The sequence below is a fragment of the Hyperoodon ampullatus genome (assembly GCF_949752795.1).
Source record: "Hyperoodon ampullatus genome assembly, chromosome: 3".
NCBI lineage: Eukaryota > Metazoa > Chordata > Mammalia > Artiodactyla > Ziphiidae > Hyperoodon > Hyperoodon ampullatus.
The window spans coordinates 122,226,038-122,253,589 of NC_136916.1; positions in this window are offsets into that span (position 1 = coordinate 122,226,038).

Sequence of the window (27,552 nt, forward strand, 5' to 3'; positions counted from 1 at the left end):
AGGTACGTGGGGAGTTTGTTGCCCTTTGGGAGGTCTGAGGTCTTCTGCCAGCGTTCAGTAGGTGTTCTGTAGGAGTTGTTCCACGTGTAGCTGTATTTCTGGTGTATCTGTGGGGAGGAAGGTGATCTCCGCGTCTTGCTCTTTCGCCATCTTCCTCTGGAGACTTTATTAGTTCATTTCCTGCCTCCTTGATCATCCTTTTTCTGTCTCCTTTGACGAGGTTTCTTTTCCTCTCCTGCCTTCAGGCAGAACTTTCTTCAGTTTTTTTCCTTACACTTTCTTTCTCTCTTTCCCACTTCTCTTCCTCTCTGTCAGATGGACCTTGGCAAGTAGTTTGTCATCTTTCTGCCTCTAATTTCTCTTAGCTCTCTCCAATTCAGAGGAATTTGAAAAAGATAAATATATATATATATATATATATTTATATTAGAAAACCAGATTATATTTATATATGATCTATTGTATATTACATATATTTATAATCTTAGAAAACTCAATTCCTCCGATAAATTAAATAATTATGCCTTTTGATAATGATTTCCAAATCTTATCCCCAGTTCTTATTTTTTTCCCAGTATCTGTGTCTCATTTTTTAATGTTTATTAGACTTTACCATCTGAAGGACCTTCCTATTGGCACCTCAAATTTAACATGCCTAAAAGATAATGTATTGCCCTCCTCTGAAACAAAGTTTCTCTTGAATCTCCTTTGATTTATTGTTCCACCTTTTTCTATGCTAAAAATTCCAAAATTATATTCACCACCCATTTTTAATGTTTTCAGATCATATCACATAGACACTTCATTCTTACTGCTTGTACCTGAATATTGCCTGAGTTGAATGAGTTTTCTGTCTCTAGACTGTCTGTAAAATCATATTTGGTTAGGAATTCTTTTTCATGCCTACCTCAATGTCAGTGCTCTCTTTGAGGCTTTTGATACATATCCTGGTCACCCATAAAATGCAAAATTGGGAATAGACTAAATATAGTATTCTGCCTTGCCTTTATTTTATTTTTAAAGGAAAATGGTTCTCCAAGGGTAGGGTTGTGAAAACAACCTTGCTGATGGAGAGAGTTTACTTGATCTGATGCAGAAGATGTAAAATATAGCAGTTTTCAGTGAGTGATCTTAGTGGGAAGAAAATGGGGAAGGACAAACTGTTAAAGAGAAATCCTGGGTATGAGAAAGCCATAGAGGGTTTTGATACTCTCTCCATATGTCCCGGGACCTACTGTGAGGCTACATGCATCCCAAGGGATACAAAAGAGGGTCCATTATTTTCATGCATTCCTGATTGACCAGGAAAATGCACATGTGTGCAGAGGAAACACGGGAGGGGATAGCAGAAAGTAAAAGCCAAGGTAGATTCAAAAAATGCCTGAACTTTGAAATGTGCTCTCAACCTATGCTAAGATCTATTGGTAAAAGAAGAAAGCCTTCCATTTTTAAGGTGTTTGAAGACAGCATATGATTATGTACTGGGTGATCACTAAGCTGTGCAGAGACAGGAATGATCTGTAGGAAGCTAAGCAAAATAGATTAAAATAATACAAAAATATTGAGCAAATATGTCAGCAAATACCAGCTAAAAGAGATAATCAAGGAGCACCTGTCACAATTCAGCTTTACTATAGCTGCTTTCACCCTGGTTCTAGATACTTTCAGCAGAGGTCTGCTTGCTCCTTTAGACCTGTACTGTCTTGCAGAGTGCCTTTTTTATTATGTTGATTTAATTTAATTTTTAAGTAAAAATTGCATTATTTAAGAGGTACTACATGGTAAATTAACATACATACATATAGTGAAATGATTACTACAAAATAATTAACATATCTTCTACTCACAGTTAACCATTTGTGTGTGTGTGTGTGTGTGTGAGTGATGAGAGCACCTAAAATCTACTCTTTTAGCAAATTTCCAGTATTCAGTACAGTATTATTAACTACAGTCATCATGCTGTATATCAGAAGGACTTTTCAGATCATCTAAACTAGGCAGAAACTGTCTTTCTCAGTATAGAAGAAGGAAAGTGAGATTTACATGTCCATAAAACTTGGAAACCATATTGCTTTCAGTACTCTATGAATTCAGAACCAAATATTTTGGTTAGTTCCAACAAAATTAGCAGATACTGATGGTACCTTATGGCAGCATGTTAGATTGGTTCGAGGCATTACCAGGTACTTCCAACTTAGATGGTTAAGGGTGAGTCTCCTGAATTCAGATATTCACACCCCACCTATTTGCATTTCTGCCTCCCAACCAGCCCTGTTTTACTGCTTATGAGCCAGGAGGCATCACAAATTTTTCATATTCTAAATTATATGCTAATATCTAAGATGAACTCCTAATTTATCTATTGTCAAATATTTTGCCTCGTAATGAATGCAGAGAAACTATTACCCAAGTTCTCAAATCCACTTTGGCCTAATGGTGCTTGTAAATAATGCATTTGCACAATGAGCAATATTTATAAAAGCCAATTACCACTAATATGCATGACCTTTTGGCACCAAATAAGCTAATAACCTTTGAAATGTAGACTAGATTACATAGTGCTAAAACAAAACTTAGGTAAAATAGAAACTAGGCCCCCTTAAGGATGAAGGTTATTTTCTATTTTGGCTGCACTTTTAAAGATCTATTAATTAGATATGAGATTTGAATTAAAAATCAATGCCAGCTCATTTTCCAATAGGAAATGTTAAAAAGAAATGCAAGAGCTTTCTTTTTACAAAATAATTTGTAATGAAACAGAATTAACCTTAACATTAAATACCATGATTCAGGCATTTTCAAAATATTCTTTTGCTAGAGGTCATATACATTTTATATCTATAGCCAGCTATAAGATTTTGAGGCTTTTATCGATTCATTAATAATAATGGTTAATCAGGTTGAAATTTTACTTATCTTTTAAGAAGGCCAAAATATAGTTCACCAAATATTTAATACACTGTTTTTGTGTGTGTGTTTTTAATAAATTGATTGATTGATTGATTTTAATCCACTGTTTTTCATGTTCTATAAAACTAATCTATTTTACCTAATGCTAGTAGAACAATAGTTCATTTTATTAAGGCACTTTCATTTCTGTGTATTGCATTTTAAACGGTTTATTTACTATTATATATGATCTAATATTGTAGTCTAGCCATTATGTAATAGTGTAATAGAACTACAGAACTGCTGTGTATTTTAGCAGTAAAGTACTAATGCAATGTGTACTGAAATCTGATTTTGGCTTCACTAGCTATATTCTATTCTACTCAAATTAGGAATCAAAATTTGATTATCCAAAAATATTCACTTACATATCTAATAATTTTCAGCATTGATAACATTACCACAGGTTTGCTTTCTCCTTTAAAATCTAACCATAGTGAAATTGCCTAAGTAAAGTTAGTTATTTTGAGTAATCCACCCACTAAGGTTTTCTGCTTTATCTTCACCTCTTTTGTGACCCTGTATACAGGTGACCAGAACTTTCACAATTATTCAGTGATTCCTCAGGCCCATCCCATTACATGGCAGAACATGCTGCTATTTCATCCCCTATTCATTGTCCTGTTATGTAACTTTACAAAATTTTCTCCTTAGAAAAGTCACATATATAAAATTTTCTCAACACTTGATTTTGATAACAGTCACCTAATATGGCAAATTAATTGCAATAATTCAATTTTTAAATATATAACTATATGCAAGCCTACTGGGAAATACCTAGATGATTTGGAATTTTACCTTCTCAAGAGGCATGAAGTCTAGTGGTAGAGGCACAAATATATAAGGCAAAATATAGTGTTTTCAGCATCAAAGTTGATGATGGTGATGATGATGTTAGGCTTTATTTATTGATTCTTGACTTAGTGACAATCACTGCTCAAATATTTTTACATGGGAACAGGTATAAAAATAATTTTTATCTGAGTCATCTGGAAAGTTATCATGAATAAATTATCATTTACTCTGTATTCTAAAGAAAGACTAAGATTTTCACAATTAGAAATGAAATGTGATAGGTTTCAGAGTAAGTTAGAGTAAGTCCAAGAAGCTTACTTGAAAACAACCATTAATAAAATAACAAACTTCTGATAAGATTATAAAATGTCTACATTGGAAAATAAGTCCCAGAAATAAGTTCAATACTGTTCCGGACCTTGACACACGAGAATGTGTACTCAAGGAGAGATAGCTGAGTCCATGGAGAGAAAGATAAACTTATCTTAAAACAGTTGCTACTATAAGCATATAATATTAGTGAAAATGCTGTTTCATAAACTAGCATGATAACCGTGACACAGTCAATCTTAAGAGGAAGGAAGACAAAGTATGACAACTAATACCGCACATTTGCATATAGCTATGTTTGTATGTAATGATCCAGGTTTTCAGTTTTAAAGGTATAGCTTAAATATTGTCATGGGCACACTCCCTCACCACGAGTGATAGGAACATTTGGAAGATAATTATTAAAAGTGAAAAACTGGGGTCAAGACATGGTGTCAGGACAATAATTGTTCAGATAAACAGGATTTTTCAATAGTTTTAAAATAGCCTCAGATAGTTGTCTTCCATGTAATACATGTATGTATAGCATCAAAACTATTCCTTTTGTAGATTGTTCTCCACAGACTGACTTTTTAGCAAGGCTTTGTTTTTATTGTTAAAAAAAAAAACTGTAGAATGTGCTGAAAATATATACAACTATCTAAATTGAATATAATAAGTGATATTAGTAATTTTATTTTTACGCCTAACCTTCCTTTTTTGCTCATTTCTCAATTTTGTAACTTTTCATATTGCTTTCCCAACTTTTGAGGTCAGTAGGCTGAAATGCTGCAGAGATAGCTAACTTATAACTCAAAGCCTGAAGACTATATCATACTCTCAGCGGGATCAAGCATCTTTAAAAACCCTGCTGAAGGGAAAAGGGGAAAAATGGGTCAAAATTTTGTGTTTGTGCTATTTTCAGTGAAAACATCTCTATTATCTAAGACCTCTGAAACCAGTTATCAATTCAATGAGAGTCGCAAAAGCAAAACTTAAGGGTCATCCCACAGCAAAGGAAGCTTTATGAATTGGTGTTAGTGAACACGCATAGCTAGTATGACATTAGGCTCTAAACACCATACTCTGTGCTGCAAACCCCTCCCTAATCTCCTTGTAGCTATCCTCATTCTTTACAGCTTCCTCCTACATGTATCAGCACACAGTCTTTTTTCTATACCTTTTAAAAAAAATTTTATATGACACATATAGAAAACTTATAAGTAAACTTAGAATTGCAGCTTATAGGTAAATTGCTCCAACTGTTTTCAAAAACTAAATACTCTCTTGTAACAACATCTAAATAAGGAACAGATTAGTCCAATATTCCAGGAAAGGAAAGAATAGGAACACGTTGAAAAGAAAACATTCTCCAATCTTGTTTCTAAGAGTAACAACAGTGATATTTTAGGATTTGTTAGCTACCTTTTTTTTCCCCAACTAGTTCAGAAATTGGGCTAGAAAAATTCTATTATTTTAGGCCCCTCAGATTCTAATCTGCCTGTAGAAAGCTCCACAGATGCATCTGATTTCCAACCTATCTTGGAACTAGAGTATATGCATAACTGATGAAACCTGAATGAACTCTGTGGATTGTATTATAGGGGAAAAAACTTGCCACCCAAAATATTTCTTTGGGATGCAGATTAATTGAAGCTGAAAACAATCAAGCCCAAAACACTCAGGGGAAAACTTTGACCTTCCCCATAACTGCCTAAAGAATTTAGATAGAGGGCCTGTTCCCAGAATAGAGCTATCACCAGATATCTGCAATGAATATGGGCTGGATATGGTTGGGGGAACTGTTAGAGATCAGAGTCCACTCTGTGTCCCATTGTCTCTATATGGCCCAGCAAACATTTATTTACCCAACATTTGTTTTTCTATCTCTGTATCAATTGCCTCCCTACCCTTTGAAGTCCCAAACCTTTATCCCCAAACATCCTCTTTTGTCTTTAGCTGAATATGGTATAGCGAGAGTTTCAGCTATTTTGGTGTGTTACTCAGTTTTCTTGTGTCTCTCCCATGTGTACATGCTATTAAACATTTGTTTGACTTTCTCCTGTTAATCTGTCTCATGTGAATTTAATTCTTAGGGCAGCCAGAAGAACCTAGAAGAGTAGAGGAAAATTTCTTTCTCCCCAATAGTATCAGTGTCAATTTCCTGGTGTTGATATTATACTATGAGGAAAGTGTGCATGAGACTTCCCGGTCTCATTATTTTGCAACTTCTTATAAGTCTACAATTATTTCAAAATAAAAAGTAAAAAGAATAATTCCAAATTTATAAATGTTGTCTTAATGAAACTGTTCTAGATTGGTTATTGCCTGAACATGATAATGCTAATAATATTTAAATTACAAACAACAGATAATAGTTATCAATACTATGTGCTAAATATTATGCTAAGAGTCCTCCACAGGTGATTTTATTTAATACTCACAAGACTCTTTGAGTTAAGTGTCATTACAGAACTGAGGTGAAGAGAAGTTGAGTAGCATTCCCAAGATCACCAACTAGAAAATTGTAGAACCTGGATTTAAACTCATTTAGACAAAGCACCATTATGTCTTAGGTAACATTTATCCCATTCATAGGGTTTTTGGGGTTGTTTTTTTGTTTTGAGTTAGAGCAAAGAAACCACCCTGTAGATAGGCAAATACATCCAAACAGTATGTTTTTTTTTTTTAATCCAAGAATATGGTGTATATACTTTTTTAAATTGAAGTACTGTGTAGTTGATTTACAATGTTTCAGGTGTACAGCAAAAAGAGTCAGTTATTTATATATATATTTGTTTTCAGATTCATTTCCATTTTAAGTTATAACAAGATATTGAATATAGTTCCCTGTACTATACAGTAGGTCCTTGTTTTTTAAATCTATTTTATATATAATACTGCATATCTGTTAATCCCAAATTTCTAATTTATCCCTCCCTTCTTTTCCCCTTTGGTAATCAAAAGTTTGTTATCGAAGTCTGTGAGTCTCTTTCTGTTTTGCAAATAAGTTCATTTGTATCATTTTTTTAAATTCCACATACAAGTGATATCATATGATACTTGTCTTTGTCTTACTTCATTTAGTATGATAATCTCTAGGTCCATCCATGTTGCTGAAAATGGCATTATTTCATTCTTTTTATGGCTGAGTAATATTCCATTATATATATATATATGTATATATATATGTATACATATATATACATATATGTACACACACACATATATGCCACATATTCTTTATCCATTCATCTATTGATGGACATTTAGGTTGCTTCCATGTCTTGGCTATTGTAAATAGTGCTGCTGTGAACATTAGGATGCATATATCTTTTTGAATTAGAGTTTTAATCTTTTCTGGATATATGCCCAGGAAGGGATTGCTGGAACATATAGTAACTATTTTTAGGTTTGTAAGGAAACTCCATATTTTAAACAGTATGGTTTCTTGATCATGGTTTCCATCTTATTCATAGGACTGCACCTGCTGATCATAACCTAAATTTCAATTGAATTTTGGTTTTAGGTTGGCATGTCAAATAATATCTATTATGATTTTAATCATGATCTCTGTCAAAGGTTATGGCATTTTATGCTCCACTGACTCTGATTGTAGAGAAAAATAAACAATTTTAGGTTAAAAAGTAAAGGATGGGGTTAGGGGGAATGAGAACTTGAAGCCAAGAATTTCTTAAATATATGAAGACAGTGATTTTAATGTCGCTTTATGTTTTATTTTCACTCAAAATATAAGCAATAAATACAATTTCTAAAATATAATACAAAATTTCCTATAAAATATAGCTACTCTATATTGCTCAAAATATTCCCTTTCTTAATTGGACAATTGTATAGACATTAATTTCAGTCATTGTTTCTGAAAGTTTATGAATAACACAAGTAACTACTATTAATCCATGTTTATTTGCCAAGAAAATGTTTTTAAAAACACTTTGGATGCTTACATATTCAAATACATACATTTTTATTATGGGAAAAATCCAAAAGTACAGTGTTCCCACTAAATCCTGTATTTTACAGAATTGAAAATATTATCAATGATTACTATATTATATGTGGGTTTATGCATATGTTTTTGTGTCTGAGTATGTTACTTTAGAAACATTATAATTTTGGAACAAATCATTTCATGGGAATTCCCTGGTGGTCCAGTGGTTAGAAAGCTGTACTTTCACTGCCTAGGGTGTAGGTTTGATCCCTGGTCGGGGAACTAGGATCCCGCAAGCCACACAGCATGGCCTAAAATAAAAAATAAATAAATAAAAAAGAACTTTGAGCACAGTACGGGTAATGCTCAAGTCGTAGATGTTCAGTAAAGATTTTAGTAAATACATGAGTTACAGAGAAACAAACTACAGTATTTGGGGCTACCAAAGGAGATAAGCAAACTACTATAATTTTATACCCAGTGAATGGAACAATATTACAAAATAAGTTTTGTTTTCAGTGACTGAAGAGAATTAGTAATTATAGACTTCAGGGTAAAATTGATCTGTTAATTCCATGCTAAGCTACACATCAGCACATTTTTCCAAAGCTCCAAAATCACTTTGATTAAGTTGCGACCATCTTCCAGGAATATGAAATTCCAATTATAACATCAGTATTAGCAACTTCCTTTGGTTTATATAGAACATCTCACTGACTCATGAAATCCAGTATTTAGATAAATGTTTCTTTCTTAAAGCAAAATAACCAATCACTGTATCCAATAAAGGCAACTCTTTAGAGAATGGAATTTTGGAAAACTAATGTCAAAGTCAATGACCTAGTAACTATTTTAAAATATTATTCCATGAAGTATGAATTTATACACTTAGCAATGAATAAAATGTCAATTATTAGGTCATGGTACACATTTATACATGTGGGAAAACTGAGATGGTTTACAAGAAGTCAATTTTGCACTTGATATTTAGAGAAAAATCTTCATTAGCAAGTATAGGAATTTAGATTATGCAGTGATCCAATATGCTTTTAATTTTTACTAAAATGTGCAATTGTTATTACCAGTCAAGCTACATACTTTCTACTAATTCAAGATCCACTATTATATTCCATGCCCACCCTATTCATAAATGATTTCTTAATACTTCCCCCACGCATACTTCAAATAAACCCTCTCAGTATTTTTCCATGTTATTTCCACTGCAGTGATTTGGCTCATAACACTCACTCTAACTAGGATACCTTTATCTCTCCTTTACCCCAGCAAAATCTCCCAATGCTTAAAAGTTCAACTCAACAATAACAGTTCATAGGTATGATCATTTATGTTCAAGACATTGTGCCAAACATTTATCCAAATTACCACTTACAATATTCTAATGTAGGTACAATTATTAACCTTACTTTACAGATGAGATTTGGCATTTGGAAAGGTTAAATAACTTGCCTAAACCTCACCAGTACGAATTTGTGGGGCCGGACCATGTAAGAATTCTGACAATCAGTTCCAGAGAGACTGGAGGGGCCCTGAGGTGACATGGAAAGGGAGAGGGGCCCAGTCATCCTTACAAGGGCATCAGATATGTGCATAAAGCCAAGTTAGTTTTTCAAGACCAGAGCAGCTGCTCACCAAATCAGCAAAGAACCACAGTCAGAGTCACATGGAGATGAGTAATTTTCTATCTGAGCCCTTTTCAAATTCCTGACTCATAAAATTATGAAAGTGAAGAAAATATAAACTCCAAAGGAGTTCAACATCAGGCCAATCCTCTAAACTAATATGCTAGACAGTAGTCACACTCAAGGCCCACTTTCTTAATTTTTTGCTTTGTTCATTCAACAAGTACAGCAAATGTCAACACTTCTCTGGAACTGGGGATCCAATAATGAGCAGAGAAAATTTTCTGCTTTCATTTACCTTTCTTGGGAGCAGTAGAGTAAAGATTAGACAATTAACAATAACCTAAGTGACAATTGATCTTATATTTTGGTAAAATATTTCAGTATATTAAATTATGTGTCTTTCTGTAATTCTATTTTTATTGTATTCCAGAGTGTACAATTCTATATTTAGTAGTTTTAATCTATCATTGTTAAATGGTTTCATAACTAAGAGTATTCCTTTACTTCTGTCTATCTTCAGTATCCCTAAAAAGCACTTTGAATATAACGTGCATTCTTTCATACATTTGAGACCCAACACCATATTGACTTCCCTGATAGATTATCTTATAAATGGTGTTATCCAGACCATTAAAGGTATGCATTTTGATGCCCCTCAGATGCAAACTTCCACAGCAAAAGTCAAATTTAGAATGCAAATTTCCAAGGCATCAATATCCCAAACTAGCACCTAGTTTATTTTTTATTTTCTCATTTTCTGCTTACATTCATTTTCACCTTCCTTTTTCCTCAAGAATATATCTTATTACCCAGTTAAAAAACAAACAACCAAAAAACACTTCTCCAGTTAGTGTATGTAATAGTCTTAAATTAAAAAAACAAAAAACAAAAAACAAAAAACTACAGAAGATTGTTTTTACCATGAAAAAGGTATTGAAACACCAAGTTGCATATTACTATGTACAAAGTACACAGATGGTTTTAGGAATAAAAGGAGTACTTGGTGCCTATGTAGAAATAATAGCCAGGTGCCAAGTTATCTTTATTTCTGTCTATCACAGAGCCTGAATACATTATGGAGTTGATTTTTTTTTTAATTCCTGAAGACCAGTTAAGCACCAAGAATTTCCAAGTAAAAATTAAGTAATCATTTTTTTCTGGTGATAAAAACATTTAATTTCTCCAAACCCATCTGATGGTATGAAGAGGAAAGTTTATGAGTTGAAAGACAGTGCTAGGCAGGATTGAGAAATAGGAGTGGGGACTTATTTGCTGCTGGTAGAACTTCTTTAACTACCAGGAATATTGGTCCACATCTCAAGTTTTAGATAACTGAGAAAATAACCACACACATATCAAGATGTTATTCTAAATTCAAAAATAAGACTAAGTTTTCTAAACCATTATTAATGACAAGGTTGACTAGCAGCTAAGATCATGGACTTTGAGATCAGACTGACTTACGTTAGAATCCCAGTTTTGTTACTCATTTTAATTCTGAACCCAGTTTTCTCAGTTGTAAAATGATAACAATGATCATTGGACCCACTATTAATTTATTTCCCAAAAAACTTGTTTATTGAACAAATGCTAGACATTATTCCATGTGTGGGAGATATAGTAGTAAACACAGCAGACAAAACACATGGAACTTACATTCTTTTAGGGGAAACAGACAATATAAAAAAGGCAAGAAGTGCTATGGGGGAAAATAAGCAGAGACTAAGGTTAAAGACTTCTGGGAGTATAGAGAAATTTTATGAGGGTATTTAAGGAAGTACATATTGAGAATGTGACATTTGAACAATGTATAAAAGGAGGTGAGAAAATGTACCATTGGGTTTCTATTTTAATAAATACATCCTAGCTGGAAAACACAGTTTTAAGTGTGACAATCCAGAGGTAGGAAGTGAGCACTCTAATACTGGGCACTGGTACCAGGTGTACAGTGAATAGAGGCCAGGGAGAGCTGCGTACTCTTTTGTTGTCAAACAGAGTTCCCATACATTTTATTTTTCAAAATAAGTAAAAACAAATAATACCTGGGTCTTAGAAAAAAATTTGGTAAAAACTCAGGAATAATATGCTGAAGTTTCAGAGGAATAATATATTTTATTTATCCTAATCATATTATTTTGATATATTTTGACACACCTGACATTGGGATTCAGATAACAATCAATGTGTTAAAAAATTTATGATTTAATGGTCATTTTTTTCTTAGTTGTACAAAAAACAATGATGCATCTTTTAATTGATGGCATTATAGAGTCGATGAAATATGGTAGCTATGTAAATTACTTGAAAAAATAATGAGGATGAAAAATTAGAAAACTTTTGCATCCTTCACAGAAGGTAAGAGTTATCAATTTCTTGGGAAAAAAAAGAAACAAACAAAAGGACATAACAGGCCTAGGTTTAAAAGATGATAGGAAAACACACACCAAAATGAAAAAAGGGGGTCAAATGGAACACAATGATCATACAGAAAACCATATTTCATTTTGAGAATTAAATGCTGCTCTGGAGATTGCAAATGTTGAGATGCCTATGGAGCAGTAATGAATAAGATAAACTTAAGAAGTTTTCCTTTTCCTAGAACTAAACAGAAAAGTGCAAAGGGGTAACATTGATAAATGAGAAGGTGATAGTGATAGATTTGCCTCCAACAAAATAGAGACCTCATACCAGGACTGAGGAAAAAATGCTGGACAGGAACACAAGCAGTCATTAAAGACAAAACAAAATAAATATTCTTGATCTGAAAGTGACTCAAGTATATAGAACAAACTAATTTGACATTTTGCCAGTACATACAACAATTTTTTTGAGACAAAGAACTGTAAGCGTTTAGTGAGAAAAAAGTGAAGAAAGTAAGATAGATTATTCATAAATGAGCACAAACCAGGAAAAACTCTGGCTTTCTTCTGAATCAGTAAATGCTTAAAAATAAAACGACAGTGAATACAAAGAAGTAAGGAAAAAATATGTTCTCCTGAGAATTTTGTACTCAGCCAAATTACGTTTCCAGTGTGAGGGCTACAACCCCCCTTCCAATTAGGTGATGTCTGTTCTGGGTGCTTTCTTGTCATAAGGAAAGTTAATCCTAACTTCAGCTGAGTAGCTACATTTGAAGACTTCACCAAAATATAATCTTGAACTTGCTTCTATTTAAGAAATTTCAAAAACTTGACTGTGAGCAACAATATTTATGAGGATTTTCTGTAGGGTACTACTGACATCCAATTTCATAGACAGGTATTCATCAACTGTGTTCATGTGAACATAAATATTCCCAGAATTATTTGTAGAAACACACAAAAAATTCTGTGATGAATATGCCAGGAACATGTTGAGCTAAATTAAGTTAAACAGAATTCTCTTCTATAGTATTCTGCAGAGCTTGTAAGAAACAAACATGCTTTATAAATCTTTTTTTTTTTTTTTTTTTTTTTTTTCTATTTCAAATCATCTTTATTAGCCATGCTATAAACATGTCATCCAGTACCATGTATTGTTTTTTTTGTTTTTTTTTTTTTTTTTAAAGTTTAACATTCTGTGGTTTATTGTACTGAAGAGCAGAGAAGTCCGTTTGATATGACTACATATCATGATACATTTGCCTTAAATAATTTACAGTATTTGTTTTGTTGTTAAAATTCTAGGGATATTTCTTTTTTTTTTTTTTTTTTTTTTTTTTTTTTTTGCTTTATCACAAATTTAATCAGTTATATGTATACATATGTTCCCATATCCCCTCCCTTTTGCGTCTCCCTCCCACCCTCCCTATCCCACCCCTCCAGGCGGTCACAAAGCACCGAGCTGATCTCCCTGTGCTATGCGGCTGCTTCCCACTAGCTATCTACCTTACGTTTGGTAGTGTATATATGTCCATGCCGCTCTTTCACTTTGTCACAGCTTACCCTTCCCCCTCCCCATATCCTCAAGTCCATTCTCTAGTAGGTCTGTGTCTTTATTCCTGTCTTACCCCTATGTTCTTCATGACCTTTTTTTTTCTTAAATTCCATATATATGTGTCAGCATACAGTATTTGTCTTTCTCTTTCTGACTTACTTCACTCTGTATGACAGACTCTAGGTCCATCCACCTCATTACAAATAGTTCAATTTCATTTCTTTTTATGGCTGAGTAATATTCCATTGTATGTATGTGCCACATCTTCTTTACCCATTCATCCGATGATGGACACTTAGGTTGTTTCCATCTCCGGGCTATTGTAAATAGGGCTGCTATGAACATTTTGGTACATGTCTCTTTTTGAATTATGGTTTTCTCAGGGTATATGCCCAGTAGTGGGATTGCAGGGTCATATGGTAGTTCTATTTGTAGTTTTTTAAGGAACCTCCATACCGTTCTCCATAGTGGCTGTACCAATTCACATTCCCACCAGCAGTGCAAGAGTGTTCCCTTTTTTCCACACCCTCTCCAGCATTTATTGTTTCTAGATTTTTTGATGATGGCCATTCTGACTGGTGTGAGATGATATCTCATTGTAGTTTTGATTTGCATTTCTCTAATTAGTAAAGATGTTGAGCATCCTTTCATGTGTTTGTTGGCAGTCTGTATATCTTCTGTGGAGAAATGTCTATTTAGGTCTTCTGCCCATTTTTGGATTGGGTTGTTTGTTTTTTTGTTATTGAGCTGCATGAGCTGCTTATAAATTTTGGAGATTAATCCTTTGTCAGTTGCTTCATTTGCAAATATTTTCTCCCATTCTGAGGGTTGTCTTTTGGTCTTGTTTATGGTTTCCTTTGCTGTGCAAAAGCTTTTAAGTTTCATTAGGTCCCATGTGTTTATTTTTGTCTTTATTTCCATTTCTCTAGGAGGTGGGTCAAAAAGGATCTTGCTGTGATTTATGTCATAGAGTGTTCTGCCTATGTTGTCCTCTAAGAGTTTGATAGTGTCTGGCCTTACATTTAGGTCTTTAATCCATTTTGAGCTTATTTTTGTGTATGGTGTTAGGGAGTGATCGAATCTCATACTTTTACATGTCCCTGTCCAGTTTTCCCAACACCACTTATTGAAGAGACTGTCCTTTCTCCACTGTACATTCCTGCCTCCTTTATCAAAGATAAGGTGACCATATGTCCGTGGGTTTATCTCTGGGCTTTCTATCCTGTTCCATTGATCTATCTTTCTGTTTTTGTGCCAGTACCATACTGTCTTGATTACTGCAGCTTTGTAGTATAGTCTGAAGTCAGGGAGCCTGATTCCTCCAGCTCCATTTTTCGTTCTCAAGATTGCTTTGGCTATTCGGGGTCTTTTGTGTTTCCATACAAATTGTGAAATTTTTTGTTCTAGTTCTGTGAAAAATGCCAGTGGTATTTTGATAGGGATTGCATTGAATCTGTAGATTGCTTTGGGTAGTAGAGTCATTTTCACAATGTTGATTCTTCCAATCCAAGAACATGGTACATCTCTCCATCTATTTGTATCATCTTTAATTTCTTTCATCAGTGTCTTATAATTTTCTGCATACAGGTCTTTTGTCTCCTTAGGTAGGTTTATTCCTAGATATTTTATTCTTTTTGTTGCAATGGTAAATGGGAGTGTTTCCTTGATTTCACTTTCAGATTTTTCATCATTAGTATATAGGAATGCCAGAGATTTCTGTGCATTAATTTTGTATCCTGCAACTTTACCAAATTCATTGATTAGCTCTAGTAGTTTTCTGGTAGCATCTTTAGGATTCTCTATGTATAGTATCATGTCATCTGCAAACAGTGACAGCTTTACTTCTTCTTTTCCAATTTGGATTCCTTTTATTTGCTTTTCTTCTCTGATTGCTGTGGCTAAAACTTCCAAAACTATGTTGAATAAGAGTGGTGAGAGTGGGCAACCTTGTCTTGTTCCTGATCTTAGTGGAAATGGTTTCAGTTTTTCACCATTGAGGACGATGCTGGCTGTGGGTTTGTCATATATGGCCTTTATTATGTTGAGGAAAGTTCCCTCTATGCCTACTTTCTGCAGGGTTTTTATCATGAATGGGTGTTGAATTTTGTCGAAAGCTTTCTCTGCATCTATTGAGATGATCATATGGTTTTTCTCCTTCAATTTGTTAATATGGTGTATCACGTTGATTGATTTGCGTATATTGAAGAATCCTTGCATTCCTGGGATAAACCCCACTTGATCATGGTGTATGATCCTTTTAATGTGCTGTTGGATTCTGTTTGCTAGTATTTTGTTGAGGATTTTTGCATCTATGTTCATCAGTGATATTGGCCTGTAGTTTTCTTTCTTTGTGACATCCTTGTCTGGTTTTGGTATCAAGGTGATGGTGGCCTCGTAGAATGAGTTTGGGAGTGTTCCTCCCTCTGCTATATTTTGGAAGAGTTTGAGAAGGATAGGCGTTAGCTCTTCTCTAAATGCTTGATAGAATTCGCCTGTGAAGCCATCTGGTCCTGGGCTTTTGTTTGTTGGAAGATTTTTTATCACAGTTTCAATTTCAGTGCTTGTGATTGGTCTGTTCATATGTTCTATTTCTTCCTGATTCAGTCTTGGCAGGTTGTGCATTTCTAAGAATTTGTCCATTTCTTCCAGGTTGTCCATTTTATTGGCATAGAGTTGCTTATAGTAATCTCTCACGATCTTTTGTATTTCTGCAGTGTCAGTTGTTACTTCTCCTTTTTCATTTCTAATTCTATTGATTTGAGTCTTCTCCCTTTTTTTCTTGATGAGTCTGGCTAATGGTTTATCAATTTTGTTTATCTTCTCAAAGAACCAGCTTTTAGTTTTATTGATCTTTGCTATTGTTTCCTTCATTTCTTTTTCATTTATTTCTGATCTGATTTTTATGATTTCTTTCCTTCTGCTAACTTTGGGATGTTTTTGTTCTTCTTTCTCTAATTGCTTTAGGTGCAAGGTTAGGTTGTTTAGTCGAGATATTTCCTGTTTCTTAAGGTGGGATTGTATTGCTATAAACTTCCCTCTTAGAACTGCTTTTGCTGCATCCCATAGGTTTTGGGTCGTCGTGTCTCCATTGTCATTTGTTTCTAGGTATTTTTTTATTTCCTCTTTGATTTCTTCAGTGATCACTTCGTTATTAAGTAATGTATTGTTTAGCCTCCATGTGTTTGTATTTTTTATAGCTCTTTTCCTGTAATTGATATCTAGTCTCATAGCATTGTGGTCGGAAAAGATACTTGATACAATTTCAATTTTCTTAAATTTACCAAGGCTTGATTTGTGACCCAAGATATGATCTATCCTGGAGAATGTTCCATGAACACTTGAGAAAAATGTGTATTCTGTTGTTTTTGGATGGAATGTCCTATAAATATCAATTAAGTCCATCTTGTTTAATGTATCATTTAAAGCTTGTGTTTCCTTATTTATTTTCATTTTGGATGATCTGTCCATTGGTGAAAGTGGGGTGTTAAAGTCCCCTACTATGATTGTGTTACTGTCGATTTCTCCTTTTATGGCTGTTAGTGTTTGCCTTATGTATTGAGGTGCTCCTATGTTGGGTGCATAAATATTTACAATTGTTATATCTTCTTCTTGGATCGATCCCTTGATCATTATGTAGTGTCCTTCTTTGTCTCTTCTAGTAGTCTTTATTTTAAAGTCTATTTTGTCTGATATGAGAATTGCTACTCCAGCTTTCTTTTGGTTTCCATTTGCATGGAATATCTTTTTCCATCCCCTTACTTTCAGTCTGTATGTGTCTCTAGGTCTGAAGTGGGTCTCTTGTAGACAGCATATATATGGGTCTTGTTTTTGTATCCATTCAGCCAATCTGTGTCTTTTGCTGGGAGCGTTTAGTCCATTTACATTTAAGGTAATTATCGATATGTATGTTCCTATTCCCATTTTCTTAATTGTTTTGGGTTCGTTATTGTAGGTCTTTTCCTTCTGTTGTGTTTCTTGCCTAGAGAAGTTCCTTTAGCATTTGTTGTAAAGCTGGTTTGGTGGTGCTGAACTCTCTCAGCTTTTGCTTGTCTGTAAATGTTTTAATTTCTCCATCAAATCTGAATGAGATCCTTGCTGGGTAGAGTAATCTTGGTTGCAGGTTTTTCTCCTTCATCACTTTAATTATGTCCTGCCACTCCCTTCTGGCTTGTAGAGTTTCTGCTGAGAGATCAGCTGTTATCCTGATGGGGATTCCCTTGTGTGTTATTTGTTGTTTTTGCCTTGCTGCTTTTAATATGATTTCTTTGTGTTTAATTTTTGACAGTTTGATTAATATGTGTCTTGGCGTATTTCTTCTTGGATTTATTCTGTATGGGACTCTCTGTGCCTCCTGGACTTGATTAACTATTTCCTTTCCCATATTAGGGAAGTTTTCAACTATAATCTCTTCAAATATTTTCTCAGTCCCTTTCTTTTTCTCTTCTTCTTCTGGAACCCCTATAATTCGAATGTTGGTGCGTTTAATGTTGTCCCAGAGGTCTCTGATATTGTCCTCTGTTCTTTTCATTCTTTTTTCTTTATTTTGCTCTGCATTTGTTATTTCCACTATTTTATCTTCCACCTCACTTATCCGTTCTTCTGCCTCAGTTATTCTGCTATTGATCCCATCTAGAGTATTTTTCATTTCATTTATTGTGTTTTTAATCGATGCTTGATTCATCTTTAGTTCTACTAGGTCCTTGTTAACTGTTTCTTGCATTTTGTCTATTCTATTTCCAAGATTTTGGATCATCTTTACTATCATTATTCTGAATTCTTTTTCAGATAGACTGCCTATTACCTCTTCATTTGTTAGGTCTGGTGGGTTTTTATCTTGCTCCTTCTCCTGCTGTGTGTTTTTCTGTCTTCTCATTTTGCTTATGTTACTGTGTTTGGGGTCTCCTTTTTGCCGGCTGCAGGTTCGTAGTTCCTGTTGTTTTTGGTGTCTGTCCCCAGTGGCTAAGGTTGGTTTAGTGGGTTGTGTAGGCTTCCTGGTCGAGGGGACTAGTGCCTGTGTTCTGGTGGATGAGGCTGGATCTTGTCTTTCTGGTGGGCAGGTCCACGTCTGGTGGTATGTTTTGGGGTGTCTGCAGACTTTTTATGATTTTAGGCCACCTCTCTGCTAATGGGTGGCGTTGTGTTCCTGTCTTGCTAGTTGTTTGGCATAGGGTGTCCAGCACTGTAGCTTGCTGGTCGTTGAGTGAAGCTGGGTGCTGGTGTTGAGATGGAGATCTCTGGAAGATTTTCGCCGTTTGATATTATGTGGAGCTGGGAGGTCTCTTGTGGACCAGTGTCCTGAAGTTGGCTCTCCCACCTCAGAGGCACAGTACTGACTCCTGGCTCCTCAATTTGGGATGAGTTGTTGTCTATTCATGTATTCCACAGATGCAGGGTACATCAAGTTGATTGTGGAGCTTTAATCCGCTGCTTCTGAGGCTGCTGGGAGAGGTTTCCCTTTCTCTTCTTTGTTCTCACAGCTCCCGGGTCTCAGCTTTGGATTTGGCCCCGCCTCTGCGTGTAGGTCGCCGGAGGGCGTCTGTTCTTCGCTCAGACAGGAAAGGGTTAAAGGAGCAGCCTCTTCGGGAACTCTGGCTCACTCAGGCCGGGCGGGAGGGAGGGGCACGGAGTGCGGGGCGAGCCTGCAGCGGCAGAGGTCGGCGTGACGTTGCACCAGCCCGAGGCGCGCCGTGCGTTCTCCCAGGGAAGCCGCCCCTGGATCCCGGGACCCCGGCAGTGGCGGGCTGCTCAGGCTCCCGGAAGGGCGGTGTGGACAGTGACCTGCGCTCGCACACGGGCTTCTTGGCGGCGGCAGCAGCAGCCCCAGCGTCCCACGCCCGTCACTGGGCTCCGCGCTTTCAGTCGCGACTCGCGCCCGTCTGTGGAGCCCCTTTAAGCAGCGCTCTTAATCCCCTCTCCTCGCGCAGCAGGAAACCAAGAGGGAAGAACAAGTCTCTTGCCTGTTCGGCAGCTCCAGAGTTTTCCCGGACTCCCTCCCGGCTAGCTGTGGCACATTAGCCCCCTTCAGGCTGAGTTCTCGCCGCCAGCCCCAGTCCTCTCCCTGCGCTCTGACCGAAGCCCGAGCCTCAGCTTCCAGCGCCGCCCGCCCCGGCGGGCGAGCAGACAAGCCTCTCGGGCTGGTGAGTGCCGCTCGGCACCGATCCTCTGTGCGGGAATCTCTCCGCTTTGCCCTACCCAGGTATGTGGGGAGTTTCTTGCCTTTTGGGAGGTCTGGGGTCTTCTGCCAGCGTTCAGTAGGTGTTCTGTAGGAGTTGTTCCACGTGTAGCTGTATTTCTGGTGTATCCGTGAGGAGGAAGGTGATCTCCGCGTCTTACTCTTCCGCCATCTTACCCGGAAGTCCATAAATCTTTAAGAGTAGTATATAGTGTACAGTATTCAAACATATCCATTTCCATTGCATCCCTAAAACACACGGAAATCCCTTATCATTATTTCACATAGTACTAATACTCCATAGACCATTCTTTGGGAACTGGACTTGAGATAGTTTTAAAATGTATCCCTGTAAATGCCGTGTTTGTTTTGATCTCTTCAGCCTGCATTGGGAGAGGTTATAAAAGATTTACCTGTAAAACTCTTGATCATATCAACTACATTGCATAGTGGTGTTGTCTTTACATGAACCAACAGGAGAAATATTCCACTGGTCTTAATACTGAGAGTGGTGGTGATTCTCCTAAGAAACAAATATATTTGTTACTATGAACCTCCTAACTTATTGAGTTTTTCTTTTTACATTGTCTGCTAAAAAACCTACAGAAAAAACAAAATTGTGGTCAACTTCCCTGGAATGTGTAGAAGAGAAAGATGCAAACAGGGAAGAGAACAGCAGTACAATGATGGGCATGGCAGTGTCTGTCCCACCACCCAGATCTAGCCTTCACAGTGGACTTGACCCCATGAGTCCTTCCAGAGTTGTGAGCAAAAGCTACAGCAACTGTTTATCATGAGAGATATTATGAGACTTGGTATAAGCAATGCTGCTCTGGACACAGGTGAATACATGGCAGGAGAGAGCATTTCCCTTCCCATTTGTGCTCTGACACAAGTAGGATTGAGTTACTGTTTTGGCACCTTAGGCGTTTGGCAGTTAGAGGACAGTAGGGTTTATGCTAAAGAAGGACTTGTTCTTCCCAGAGGGGCAGTGGTACCTAGCACAGCAGAGTCTCAGTGAAGACAGCCAAGAATGGCTGCAGACTGATACTGAGACACATGGAAATTTCAGAAATGCTTGAGGAGAAATTCTCAGGCATGAGTTCCTGAATTTAAAAGGATGAGGGCTAAGCAATGTGTGGAATTTAGGTACAAATGCTAATATTAGTGCATTATTTCCTTAGGATGGTGGGGCCTGGGATTATTTGGGCTTCTTGTTTTGATACTAGCTCCAATTACCTACTCTTATTTTCTTTAATCTTACTTTTTTAACATTAAAAAGTTTTATATTGTGGTATATCTCTTATTAATGCACATTAGATAAGGACTTAAATAATTAGATAAAACTAATTATTAAATACATGATTAACTAATTGATATTTCACAGTAGAAGAAACTCAAATGATCAATAAACATGTGATGCCAGTAGGAGCTTGTGGTGGACAGAATAAGGATCCCTCAGAGATGTCCACCACTTACTCAGCAGTACCTTTGAATGTGTTGCCTTATATGGCAAAAGGGACTTGATGTGGTTAAGGATTTTAAAATAGGGAGAGTATCCTGGATTAACTAGGTGGGTCCAGTATAATCACAAGGATGCTTACAAAGCAGAAGGTGGAGGCAGAAGAGTCAGAGGAGATGGTGCAATGCAATCAGAGGTCAGAGTGACACAGCCATGAGTCAAGGAATGTGGGCAGACACTAGCAGCTGGAAAGGGCAAGGAATAGATTCTTCCCTAGAGAGTCCAGAAGAAGTGCAACTCTGTAGGTATCTTGATTTTAGCACCGTAAGACCCATTTAGGACTTCTGACCTCAAGAACTGTAGGAAAATAAATGTGTTATTATAAGCTGTTAAATTTGTAGTAATCTGCTATAGCAGCAATAGAAAACCCATGTAAAACTTCAATGAGATACACTTTATTCCTACTAAATTTTCTTTTGCGGATAGCACTAAATTTTTAGAGAGTTTAGGAAATATAGAGCTCATATACCACTAGTATAATATAAATTGGTACATTTCCAGAAGGTAAGCTACATGGAACAAGTTCTAAGTCCTTAAGATAATTTTAGCATTTTGACCCACTAAACTAAACTTCAGGAATTTATAGTGAGAAAATAATCAGACACATGTACAAATATTTTTGCATAGTGATTTGTATTCAGGTATTATATATGCCAAAACTGGAACCAAATTAAAGATCCAATTATATGGAAATGGTTTAGACAAACTTGACTATATCCATGCCAAGAAGTATTATACAGTGGCCAACTCCATAAAATGCTAAGGGAAAGAAGCAGACACCCAAACTTATGTAAATTACAACTCTAATATTGTAAAGGTAGACATAAATAAAGTTATATACAGGAAAAAAATTAATTAAAATACACTAAAATAACTGATTATTTTTGTATTATAATATTTTGTGTGATTTTTATTTTCACCTTTATATAATACTGATTTTTAAACATATTTCCCACAGAATTAATGCATTACTTTTATAATCATAAAAATTAAATATGAAATATATATTTAATATACTGTTATGAGGAAACTCAATACATAAAACATATCATTGTTGCTATGTCAGGAGTGGATGTGGCAAGCTCAGAATCCTCACAGTTCTCCTTTTTGTACCACTGTCCTGCAGCCCTCCTTTTCCCCCTCCCCGCTTTCCTGGATTCCCACGGACCTCTGAGCTTCTAGGGAGCATAGTGTGAAAATCACTGATCTAATCCAGTTCACTCATTTTGCTGAAATCCAAGAAACCTAAGTGAAAACCTGTTATTGTAAAGCTAGATCTAGAAGAAATGTTTTCTAGCTCCTAAGGCAGTGTGCTTCCAGTTATATCAAACTGCACTTCACATCTCCCCCAGACTGGTTTGAAAAAAGTATGAGTATCTGAATGTCTCCTGCTCTACCGAGACATCTTGCTATAGAAAAAGGAAAAAAAAAAAAAAAAAAAAAGAGGAATCCAGCTCATGCTTAGCAACTCAAATAAGAGGAATGTTTAGTCCACAAATCCATTTGGAATCTTGAAAATCTTAGCCTTTTGTCTGTGCCCTGTAATCCTTTATGGGAGAAAACATATGTATTATGTTTGTCAATAAAAGAGTTGTAGTGTTTTGTTTTGTTTTGTTTTAATTGGGCCTCAAATACACAGAACTTACTGTAGAGTTGCTCATTCTTTCCATGGTGTGTTCACTGGCAATGTTGAGCTATGTCCTGCAATTGCTGCCTAGAGAAAGTGGGTAAGTTGTGCTGAACCTCAGTTCCTCTCATAGAGCAGGAATAACAAATTGTGTGGCTGTCTTTGTTGTGTTGTACTGATAGTGATGTTCTGGGCTAGGAATGCCTGAGGCAGTCACCTGGCCCATATTTCTCATAGGGAGCCCCCATGGACATTTTCCCCACTGGGGCCAAAGTTGTGGCTGGACTGACCCTTATGGTTCTTATGACTGCAGGATGTACTTCAGCAAAAAGGAAATTTTGACAAGATGTATCACTCTTGTGATATCACAAGTCCTGGAGGGTATAGGCAGGGGTCCCCTGTTAGTAACCAGGCCACACAGCAGGAGGTGAGCGGCGGGGAAGTGAGCGAAGCTTCATCTGTATTTACAGTCGCTCCCCATCGCTGGCATTACTGCCTCAGCTCCGTCCGGCTCCTGTCAGATAAGCAGCGGTACTAGATTCTCATAGGAGAGTGAACCCTACTGTGAACTGCGCATGCGAGGGATCTAGGTTGTGCGCTCCGTATGAGAATCTAATGCCTGATGATCTGCGGTGGAGCTGAGGCAGTGATGCTAGCACGGGGGAGCGGCTGCAAATACAGATTATCATTAGCAGAGAGGTTTGACTGCACAGAGACCATAATAAATCAATTGCTTGCAGACTCATATCAAAACCCAATAAATGGGGCTTCCCTGGTGGCGCAGTGGTTGAGAGTCCGCCTGCCGATGCAGGGGACACGGGTTCGTGCCCCGGTCCGGGAAGATCCCACATGCCGCGGAGCGGCTAGGCCCGTGAGCCATGGCTGCTGAGCCTGCGCGTCCGGAGCCTGTGCTACACAACGGAAGAGGCCACAACAGTGAGAGGCCCGCGTACCGCAAGAGAGAAAAAACAAACAAACAAACCAAACAGTGGGTGGCAAGTGACATTTAAGCTGCATCTGATGGCAGGCTTCATAGTGGCAAGTGAGTTGATATACTGCAATTGTAGAGCTGCATCTGGTGGAAGGCTTTAGGTCAGAATCGGACGCTTATTTTAGTCTGAGTGTGGACTGCACATTATTTAATTTACATGAAATAATGTAAATCATCCACGCCTCTTTCCCACACTGCGCACTGGTCTCAGTCATAGTTTTGGTAAGCTAACCCTAGCCAAAATGAGTAAAAAACAAACGTCGCTGGAGAGCTTCTTTGAAAAGGGAGAAAGACCCAATGATGAGACAGCAGAAGACTCTCTAAGACTGCCAACAAAAAGAAAGCTGCATTAAAAGAAAATATCGAGTCCTATTAAATTACAACAGGGTTCATTGTAACAGGTGATTCACATTCTTCAAGCCCTCTTTGTATAATATGTGGCAAGTGGCTATCCAGCGAAGCCATGAAACCTTCAAAACTGCTTCACCACATGGAGACCAAGCATGTTGCATTAAAAGACAAGCCTTTCTTCGTAGAACAGAAGCAATTATTGAAGGCCACCACTTCATCTAGTGTGTCTGCACTGAGAGCATCATTCTTAGTGGCTAACTGCATTGCTAAAGCTAAGAAGCCCTTTACTATTGGTGAAGAATTGATCCTGCCTGCTGCTAAGGACATTTGTCATGAACTTTTAGGAGAGGCTGCAGTTCAAAAGGTGGCACGTGTTCCTCTTTCGGCTAGCACCATAACTAGACGCATTGATGAAATAGCAGAGGATGTTGAGGCACAATTGTTAGAGAGGATTAATGAGTCACCGTGGTACACAATACAAGTTGACAAGTCTATCCATGTTGACAATAAGGCAACAGTGCTTGTTTTTGTGCAATATATTTTTCAGGAGGATGTGCATGAGGATATGTTATGCGCACTTTTGTTGCCAACCAACACCACAGCTGCAGAACTATTCAAGTCTTTGAGAACGATTACATATCAGGAAAACTGAATTGGTCATTTTGTGTCGGTATATGCACAGACGGAGCGGCTGCCATGACTGGACGTCTTTCTGGTTTCACTACTCAGGTCAAAGAGGTCACTGCTGAATGTGAGTCTACGCACTGTGTCATCCATAGAGAAATGCTGGCTAGCCGAAAAATGTCAACTGAACTTAACAATGTTTTTCAGGATATGACTAAAATTATCAACCACATTAAAGTACATGCCCTTAACTCATGTCTGTTCACGCAGCTCTGTAAGGAGATGGACACACGTCTTCTCTGATACACAGAAGTGAGATGACTTTCTAAAGGTAGATCACTGGCCAGAGTTTTTGAGTTATGGGAGCCACTCCAGAGATTCCTTTTAGAAAAACAGTCACCACTGACAGCACATTTCAGTGACACAGAATGGGTCACAAAACTTCCTTACTTGTGTGACATATTCAACCTGCTCAACAAACTCAATCTGTCACTTCAGGGGAGAATGACAACTGTGTTTGAGTCGGCAGATAAAGTGCCTGCATTCAAAGCCAAACTGGAATTATGGGGGTGACAAGTGAACATTGGGATTTTTGACATGTTTCAAACATTAGCAGAGATTTTGAAAGAGACTGAGCCGGGGCCTTCTTTCTCCCAACTGGTGCATGATCACCTATCTCACCTTTCTAAAGAGTTTGAGCATTACTCCCCAACCACACCCCCAGATGGGACCATCTAGTTGCAGGAAAACAAGCTCAGGGCTCCCACTGATTCTGCATTATGGTGAGTTGTATAATTATTTCATTATATATTACAATGTAATACTAATAGAATTAAAGCACACAATAAATATAATGCACTTGAATCATGCCGAAAGCATCCCCACCCACAGTCCGTGGAAAAATTGTCTTCCACGAAACCGGTCCTTGGTGACAAAAACCTTGGGTACTGCTGGTATATGGTATGCTTATGGGTCACACAGTGAGTTCTCAGGTAAAGAGAGTGAGAGAGCATGAGAGCAGATCTGGGACTCTACCTTTGTAAGTGTCCAAAGGTGGGGTGCCTAGAGTTTCCTCAGTTCACTCTTTATTGGCTAGTTTAAAGCATAAGAGCAGGAAGTAGGGTGTGGGAAGGGAGAAGTGGGATCACTCAAGTACCCAGGGCTTTCTGAAAGAGGGACCTTCGTGCCTGGGGACATCTAATTCCTCATCTAGTTGTTTTGCTAGTAGCTGTGCCATAGCTGGCAATATATTGATTCAAGATGGATATCTTTTGAAATGGATAGCTCAGCAATCAAAAGCTTAATATCAGGCATATATAATACAATCAAAAAGCTTAATATTAGGCCCTTATGCTCAGTCTGATTTGTCACAGCCAATCTGTGTGACTCTTACTAGGGAATTTCATAGTCCCTATAACTGCATTGAATTTTCAGTAATTTTCCCCCAGGCATGACAAATAGGATCAACATGTTCTTTATTATATTTTATATTTTATTTATATTTTGTTATATTTTATTTGTTCATTATAGATATAACTTACATATTAGATAGATATTCTTAATAATAAGATAAATTTAAAATTTATTCACAGCAAATTTTCACCTTTTTCACTGGTTTAGTATTTCTAAATGTGAAAGCAGTTCACACTTCATTTAAAAAACATTACATAAGTATTTCTGCAACTATGTTTTAAGTTATCCTGAAAAACTTATATTGTACATGTAATACTATATATATATTGGTTATCCTTTGTTGTGTAACAAACCACCTACACTTAGTGGATTAAAAAAACCACCATTCATCAGTTCACAATACATAGGTTAGCAATTTGGACTAAATTTAGCTGAATCATCCTGCTGATCTTATCTGGGTTGACACACGTGGCTGCAGTCAGCTGGTGGCTCTGCCAGAGCTGAATGGTCTAAGACGGCATCATTCTCATAACTGGTAGTTGGAAGGCTACTGGCCAGGATGCCTTGGTAGTCTTCAAGGGGCTTCTCTTACAAGCTAACTGGGACATGTCTTCATACCTCTTCTAGTAGATTTAGATAAGCCTTCCTTTACTGCCATATATTCTTCTACTCATACTCATTAATTCAGCAAATGTCAACTATATGCCTAGCAATATGTGGAAAAGATTTTGAAATATATGAAAGATTTTGCCTTATGCAGATTATAATATACTATTTGGGAAAATCAATGTAGAAAAAAATTAACCCTTTGTTGGAAGGTACATTAAGCCAGTGGGAAAAATAAACCTATCTACCTGTTATCAAATACTTAATTACACATAAATATGAAATTAAACACTATAAAACCCCTTGGAGATCCATATGTTCTATCAAAGTAAACCAATTTTTATACTTTTTTTTCCCAAAAAACAGTGCTATTATGTGACATCGGAAAACTTGAAAGCATTTTCCTCAAAAATTATTTAAAACTGAACAGAAAAGTGGACAGAGGTTATAAAGAACATTTTCAAAATCAAGCCAGAAAAACAGTTTTCTCAGATGTAACTTTACTTTGATAGTGGATATATGCTTACAGTATATTGAACAGACACATACTTCAGACTATAATGAAAGCAAAACCTTTTTCTAATACCCACCAAGTTGATAGAATGATCTGCATATCTAGTCTAAATAGTTTTGTGGAAAGTCACAAAGAGAATAAGCAGAAGAGAGCGTATAAAGAAAATAAC